The following is a 9,148-nucleotide window of genomic DNA, read 5'->3' as shown; positions in this document are numbered from 1 at the left end:
GTAAAATGAAAATACCAACTCTGGTAAACCATTGGTTTATAAAAATGGTTTTTATTATAGTTTTATGAATTTTTAGTGCTCATGAAAGACGCTGAACTTGACAGTATCTTAGACTTATGTCCTTTAGTCACTGAACACAAATATAGGTGGGGTAGTAAAAGTACAAGTTTCTCTACACCTCACCACCAATGCCTCAGCTCTTTTGAGTAAGTACTACTAGGGCTGAGAACAGAATTCTGTCCTCATGCCCATTCAGTCATTGGTATCTCTGCAGAGATTTCCAAGATGGGCCAAACTGTGTTAGCGGTTTTGTGATATGAGCAACTTTCCTATAGGAAGTGGACATAGAATGCCAACCGGCTGTCAGATGGTAATGACTTTTGGTTACTAACCTCAGATAGTTTTGAACATTGACCTAGAGGTGAAAAGCTCCACATCACATAACAATATGAAATAATGTAATTAATAATAGAAACCTAAAGCTGTCTTAAAAATGTTTCCATTTTGTCACACTCTAAAGAAGCATCACTTTCATGCAGGGGAAGGAACATCTGAAAACAAATGTTTTGGTGTTAGCTCATTCAGGAAATTAGTTTGACATTGTCTGATTTTTATTTTTTAAAAAGCTAGAATGCAAGGGAGAACCCAAGGGAGAACCAATGGGCTTTTTTTTTTCCTTCTGAAGTTTGGTTCCAGTATATTTTCTCTGCTAACTAAGGCCTGTGGTATTGGGGACTGTGGTTTGGACTACACTTAAATGTTAGGCTGATATAGCGAGGTTGGTCAGAAATGTGAAAAAGCACACCCCTGCCTGGCAGTCATATTGACCTACTCCCCAGTGTAGAGGCAGCTGTGTCAATAGCAGAACGCTTCTGTCCATGTAGCTAACTTCATACGGGGAGGTGGCTTTCTTACACTGACAGAAAAACCCTGCCACTGGTATAGGCTGCGTCTACACTATGGGGGTATGTAGGTAGTCTTCATAATGTAGACATACCCTGTCTGAGGGTTGAGCTTCCCAGAGTGTGTGGGTGGGGTGCTGCGAATCTCTGGTTGTTATGTACAGCCAGTTGGAACCAGACACAGCATAAAGCAGATCTCTTGCAAGCACCATAAGCTCTGACTCTGAGGACACATCTACATTGCAATAAAACACTGCAGCTGGCCCATGTCAGCGGACTCAGGCTCATAGAGCTCAGGCTGTGGGGCTATAAAACTGCACATATAGATGTTTGGGCTCAGGCTGGAGCCTGGGCTCTGCGATCGAGAGCCCAGGCTCCACATTGCGCCCAAACAGCTATGCTGCAATTAAACAGCCCCGTAGCCCAAGCCCCATGAGACTGACTTAGCTGACACCAGCCAGCTGCGGGTGTTTTATTGCATTGTAGACATACCCTGACTGATCACTGAACACCATCAGGCCCACATTCCCCTCACTGGGCCTATTCTTCATGGTCGTGTGTAATCATTTACATATATACAAAGTAGGTGCAAGCTGTGACCTGTCCTGTGCCCAGGGTAGCCAACTGATAATGTCAAGCTCAGGGCAGGCTGTAAAAGGAGAGCAGATTCTCCCAGCACTGGAGGGTGGCACTGAAGCCAGACTTCCCAACCAGCCACAAACTGCATTTCTGAATCCCCACAGAAGCCAGTATACAAATGCACACAGCCCCCTTTACTGCATTTCAGCCTCTGGCTCCCAGTCAGCCACTAGGTCCAGTAAAGAGACCAGTTATTTAAACTCTATGCCTTCTGACCCCAAAGGGTCAGCCACAGTACCAGTTCAATGTAAGTTTGGATCTTACCTAAAATACCACGCTGCCAGCCAATCCTTAAGTAACTAAAACTAAAATTTATCGTAAAAAGAAAAATAAACCATAAGAGAAATGTTAAAGGATTAGAACAATCAATCAGATACATACAAATGATTGAAAGTCCATATACATCAGGTTTCTAGAAGAATTGTGGAGTTGCAGGCTTGTATAGTTCCTCTGGCGTGCACCCAATCTCTGGGTGGGTCTCAGTCCTTTGTTTCACAGCTTCAGTTCAGTTGTAGATGAGCTGATCCAGAGGTAAGTTAGTACCTGAAGCTGAGTCCTGGCTGAACACTGGCGACTGAAGACAAAATGGATTCCCAAGGCCTCTGCCTTATATACCTCTGGCCCTGGCCTTGTGATTTGTAGGGTTTGAACTCCATTTTGGTTCCTGTAAGATCACATGGGCAAGTCCTGGTACCTCATCAGGTGTATCTCCGGCTTCTCCCCCTGGGCCCCTTGCACCTGGGGATATCTTAATGGACCATTAAGCAGGCTATTGTTCTGCAGCCATCCTGACTGAGTCTTTACTCAGACAGCACCATTTGAAATACAGATATCAAATATACCTATAGCTTCCATTTCACATATCACACATGAACATAAGTATTATCATCTTACTTAGCATATTACAACCTTTCTAACAGTACCTGACATGGCATATCTCACATTAATTATTATGATTTTGACGTACTGATGTTAAACCATATGTTAAATGCCTTCTCCACCCCAATCTACCAGCATGACACAAACTTCTATCATTCTGAGCTGGCGGTGTTTTACATTCACTTTGCATAGTTGTAAATGGCTACACAAAGCAGTGAGGAATCTGGACCAACTACTAAGTGTGAGATCCACAGCTCTTAGCCCCTTGTTACTTTGCTGTATCATCCCCTGGAGGCCTGTGGCAGAATGAAAATAGTATGAGGGAGGGTAACCAGTTATCACAGTCCTTCTGTAAAGGCAGTGCTTGATGTGAACAACAAAGCAAGCAGTATGGATCTTGGCTTCATTGCGCTCCCCTGGGGCTAAGGGCAGCACTAAAAAAGCATATACGATATTCTTCCATGAAAGTACCAGTTTTGGTACTTTTGAAACAAAACACAGATGCCGCTGTCTGCTAAGATAGTGCCTGATCCAGCAAGCTTTTCACATACAGATTTTCTATTGACTTTAATGGGAGTTCTGCTCACGCAAAGGGCTTGCAGGATCAGGCCTATAATAAGCATTTAATAGCAAAAATACTTGGGAATTCCAAGCAGTGTATTTGTTTGCTATGTTGTAAGCTCTCTAGGGGAGTCCTTTGGAATCTTTCCTCTTTTAAATTCTTCATTCAGGCTATTATATTCAAGGTTATTAGCAGCACTAGTTCAGTTGCTGTTACAGGAAGTCAGATAGCCTTCTCCTGCTCACTGATAACCTTAATGAAGTCTGTTCCAATTTTAGTTTAGACTTCACTGTGCTCTAAGATACAGTCAGAAAATTCCACAGCAGTTACCTGTTGGATGCCGGTTTTTTCTAACTACATCCCCCGTAGGGGATAAAATTTACTTTAGCGTATGACACTACTTCATTCATTTGAACAGTTCAATGCAGTTAAATTGTTACAAAGCCCATGAATATGTTTGTCAAATCTTTCCTTCTAACTTTTTACTCTATCCTGTCATGTCTTCAACCACCTTTAAGATTATTCTGCCAACCTGATACAGTCAGAGACTAAAAAGGGAAATTTTTCTCTTTCTTTTAAATGATAACTTTTATTGGAAGAAAACCAACTTGCCAATAAATCAACACAAGCCTATAAACTGGTGGAATGATTCAGCAGAAAAAAAGAATAGTCAAATCAGCAAAGTACCTTCACTAAGAATACTGTTTATCACAAGAAATCAAATGAGCTAACATATTTGTAACCCTCCCCCAAAAAAACCCCACAAAATCCCCCAGCCTGGGGTTTAGTCCTAACTGACCCCTTTGACTTAGAGCTTAATCTTCCCAAAAGCATTCTCCATATTCTATCTTTCAAACAGACATTCTTTTATAGACCTTTCCCTTAGAACTTGTGCAATGTGAAGGGGAGGTGTTGCCAGAATTAACTCCTTGCTCACTGAAGACTCACTATGCACCTGTCACAGAACCCTGTACAGGTTAATCAAAACATCTGACATTAACCGACAGGCTAAAAGCTGCTGCAATTTGGGCCTGACTAGCTGAAGTTATCTTTTATTTTCCTGCACTGGCAAAGCCTTTTGTGCTACAGTAGGATACACCTTAAGAAAAAGCAATTCCCCCTAAGGAGACACCTGCTTCAATCAAAGTTTGTAGAGTAGACATGGCATGAATTAGTGTATAATGCTTCTCTGGAGAAGCCACACCAAGGTGTGATGAGGAGGCTGACGAGGAGATGTGCAGAATCAGTGAATCTTCTCCCAAGCAACCTAGGCCAGTCCCCCTTTCTTGTCTGAACTTTTGGGTTCTGCTGGTCTCCTAATTCTTATTGACAGAAGGGGAAGCTGTGCTGGAGTCATCTTTTGCCACCACAACCTTGTCACACATCAGGGGCCCTTATCAGGCGTTAAATTTGTACCCTTTCAGTATCAGTCAATTTGTTGTTTGTAGCTCAGCCACCACAATTAATATTCTTAAATAAAAGAGACAACAACCAAAAACAACCAACCAACCAAAAACCACAACAACAAAACAATCCCCCCAGACAATCAAATAAAAACAGCAACAAACATCACCGGTGCATAAACATCTCAACAACTTTACAATCTCTAGATATTAAACAGATACATTTACTTCCATTAATTTCTGATTTGTACCCATAATAATGTTCTGTAATGTTGATCATGCTTCCAGAATAAACAAACAGTTAAAAATTTATTTTCAGCAATGTCAATGCATGAAAGTGATATTGAACTTTACATACTGCAGAAATATAATCAATGTCAATTCAAGTTGTATTATACACTTTGGAAGAGAGAAAGAACTGCAAAAATGAAACTTTCAAGATGCAGGTGCAAAACCACGGCTGAAAGCCACAGCAGCCCAAACACTAACAGCAATGGAAGAAACCAGGTGCTAAAATTCATGTTACTGCCACTACCCTGGGTTCAGTATGGTTCCAGCTAAGCTCTGTGGTGGCTTGTCAGTTTTCTTTTTGAAATTCTTTACAAGTGGGGGGAAGTTGGATATGGCTGTGGAGAGAGGGAGCAGATGGAAAGGAGGACCAGATATCAAAGTAGAGACTGGGAAATGTCAATTGAAATGAGTTGTTTTTAGCTGTGAATTACATAAATGCCAACATGGGGATCCTCCAGTGGTGGTGAAGAAATGTAGTAGATCCTGCATCATTCTTCCTCCTGGTTCGGTGTAAGTGGTATACCCAGGGAGAGAGAGATCCTCTGTGATCTTAAGCTGCTGTATCAGCTTCTTGGGGCTACTGGCAACAAGCGTAATTTAGATCAGTTTTTGGGGTCACTCCTAAGAGATGCAGCACAGAACCTAGCTCTACTGCTTTAAAATGGGTATGATGATATTTACCACTGTTTGTAAAGTCCATTGAGAGCTGCTAATGAAAAAGCTATTTACATGTTTACACCATAAAGTATTGTTATTAAATAGGGCTTTTTGTTTTTTTACTCCTTTCAGGGATCCAGATTGACCACTGAAAAATTGTTATTCTTCTTTATTATCCTATACAATATTCCTTCATGATGTGAGAATGCCCAGTAATCTGGGAAATTTGGAGAAACATGTTAGCTACGTTAGTTTAGTAAAGGAGACATTGGAACATTGCCTCTGTTACACACATGCAAACTTATGTTCCAAACTTGATCACTATTTTCTCAAACAATGCACTGTTCCTATTAAAAAGAAAAAAAATAAAGGTTATTTGGGCCATAAAACAATTCCGTGACATGTTTTAATTTAGTTTTTTTGTTTTTTTACTTTTCCCCATTTCACCTTGATTACATTTCCTAATTGTTGCCATGTCAGAATCATAACCTTAGTTGTAGCCAATAGTATACGTCTAAAGTCAATATAAATTCAGAACTATAAATTCATCTTGGGGTTCTGATGAAATTAAACAACCAATTGAGCCCTGTCTCTCTGGTTTATGATGGCTCTAGAACCCTCTAATGGTATTTCTGTCTTATTATGTACAGCTGGAGATACATTATTCCTTACATTTTTCCCAGGTGTGATAACAGTTCAAAATTCATTTTCCACAATAAGGGTGAAATCCTGGCCTTATTGAAGTCAATAGTTTTGACTTTGATTCCAGTGGGACCAGGATTTCACCTTATACTTTGATCACATATAAATGATCATATTTTCTGTGCAATTTTAATGTCTCACTATTGCATTATTGTGAATTAAATTTTAAAATTGTGGAAGAGATTTCATTCAGCTAGCATTTGAAATTTGCCACTGGAACTGTATAACTTGTAGATCACTATTAAAAAAATGGAATATCAACCCTTCTGTCATTGAAGTTAAAACTGATCATTTAATTAAAATTAGATTGTGCCTAGCTACTCCAGAGGTGTGCAAAGGGAGAGGTGGCAGCAAGAAGCAGTCCCTGTGCAGTGACTGAGCACAGCTGCAGTCCCATTTCTCCTGCGTGCAGAGATTGGTCCCGTCTAGTGCATCTCCAAGTTGGAAGGGAAAGAGTAAGGCCCTGGCTCTGCCCAGCCACCAGCCACTTGGCTTTATGTACAGGAGAGAGTATCCTGGACTCCACAAGAGGTGCAGCAGTGAATCCACTTTGCCTGAATGCCTAGAAGCTGAAGCAGAATCATTCCTGGAGCATCTCCTTGGGTAGAAAGGCCTAAAAAGCACAACTAAGCTCATAGTTTCTTCATGGAACGGGGTATTGTGGTATCTGTTAACAAATACAAGATCCATAGGTCCTACACATGCCTATCATAGTATGTGGTGTACCTCATCCAGTGCACCGAATGCCCCAACAACCATATGGGTGAAACTAGATAATTACTAGGCTCTTGAATGAACTCACACAGAAAAATAATAAAAGACAAAAATACCCTTTCAGTGGAGGCAAATACTTTTCACAAAGTGATCACTCCATATCTGACCTTTCAGGCCTCATCCTCAAAGGAAAACTGCACAACACCTTCAAAAGACAAGCCAGGGAACTTAAATTCATAACTCTGACGGAAGCTAAAAACTATTCTTAAAAGAGAGGCTGGTTTTATGACTCACTAATCTCCACACTAATCACTAAATGTCCATAATCAACAATTGCAACAATTTGTAACATATCCTACTGCCTTAATTGCCATCTTCATTTTAAGTGGTCTCCTACAGCATTCGTGAACCCCTTATGCTTAACTATCTTTCCCACCTTTTATTTAGCTTGGACATCTGGTTACCTTCTCAAGACCTGAGGAAGAGATCTGTGAAGCTAAAAAGCTTGTCCTTTCCACCAACAGAAGTTGGTCCAATAAAAGATATTACCTCACTCACCTTGTCTCTCTCAGACCCTGGGACCAACAGGTTTACAACAAAACTACAAACAGCAAATGCATGTGTGATGTTTCTGGCAAAAATGCACAGACGGAACAAAAATATAAAAAAAAAACCCCCAAAAACGTCATGGGTCTAACAATTGCAGCCTTTTACTCTGCATCCTCTCTACTGGCCTCCAGGATTAGTCCGGAATAGAGTGGATGAATATCCACAGGACACCAAACCCAGCCATCATTCTCACTGCATTCTGTTCTCCAAGCCCTGCACCCAGCTACAGCAGAGAGGCTGAGCTAGTAGCCATTGTGCCAGTGGCTTCTGAGAACTGGTTGTGCTCTGGGACTCTTACAGAGCACAAGGAGGGAGTTAATACTGCATGAAGCAGCAATAACTTTCTACATATTTTACTACACATGTTTGAGAGTTCAGGATTCTGGGAGGGAGGGAAGGAGGGAGAAGCATACATATTTTTGCACAACCCATTGCCCATACCCATTTTTGGGAGGAGTAGGGCAGCAGCATCATTTTAATCACTTTCCCCATCAGTTGCTTTCTCTATGATATTGCTCCTCTCTGTACCACTCTGAATGGAGCAGCAGAGGGTCTGTATTAATTAATTAGTAACAAAAATATATTTGAGCTATTAAAACATGAAAATAGACGATGACAACATTAACAAGCATGGATGAGACAAATGCACTTTCAATGACAAAAATGTTAGGGCAGTATTATACATTTTTCTGATGATGACCCAAGGGGTCCTTATGTATTATTAGCCAGCTCATGTTCAAATGCTATTACAGGAAGTCAGACAGCCTTTCCTGACTCACTGGTGACACTGAATACATTTATACACATTTTAGTTTAGGCTGCTTTCTGCTGTGACCACAAATCCATGGACAAATCCATACTGCAATGGGCCTAATCTTGCAGTCAGTGCAAGTTTTGCCTAAGTAAGGGCCCTATGCAGATATCTGGCTCTATTTCTGCAAGGTTCTTATTTGGAATAAAACTATGCATTTTAACATGAGCTGAGCAACCAAAATGGATTAACAATTCAGGCTGACCACAAACTTATTTTGGCATGGTGGTTAGATCACGTTTGTTTACTCTGTGTAAACACAGTCTAAGATTCTTTTGTTAATTGAGAGACAAAACCGTTGGACCTACCAGGATTTCAATAATTTCCTCAGCCTGGACCAGTCCACACAAGAAATCCACTTCCTGGACATTACAATACAAATAAAGGATGGTCATATTAATACCATCCTATACCGAAAACCAACTGACCGCAATACATATCTTCATGCTTCCAGCTTCCACCTTGGACACATTACACGATCCATTGTCTACAGCCAAGCCCTAAAATACAACCGGATTTGCTCCGATCCCTCAGACAGAGACAAACACCTACAAGATCTCCATAAAACATTCTTAAAACTACAATGCCCACCTGGGAAGGTGAAGAAACAAATTGACAGAGCTAGATGGGTACCCAGAAGTCACCTACCACAGGGCAGCCCCAACAAAGAAAACAAGAGAACATCACTGGCCATCACCTACAGCCCCCAGCTAAAATCTCTCCAACACATCATTAAGGATCTACAACCTATCCTAGCAGATGATCCCTCACTCGCTCAAGCCGTGGGAGGCAGACCTATGTTGCTTACAGACAGCCCCCCAACCTGTCTGTAGCAAATACACCAGCAACCGTACACCATACAACAAGAAAACTAACACAGGAATCTATCCCTACAACAAACCCCGTTGCCAGCTCTGCCTGCACATCGACTCCAGTGACACCATCACAGGTCCTAACCACATCAGCCACACCATAAGAA

The sequence above is a fragment of the Emydura macquarii genome, unplaced genomic scaffold (genome assembly GCF_026122565.2).
Source record: "Emydura macquarii macquarii isolate MOO-44397 ecotype Brisbane River unplaced genomic scaffold, CSIRO-AGI_Emac_v2 contig_2676, whole genome shotgun sequence".
Classification (NCBI taxonomy): domain Eukaryota; kingdom Metazoa; phylum Chordata; order Testudines; family Chelidae; genus Emydura; species Emydura macquarii.
This window is presented reverse-complemented; position numbering follows the sequence as displayed.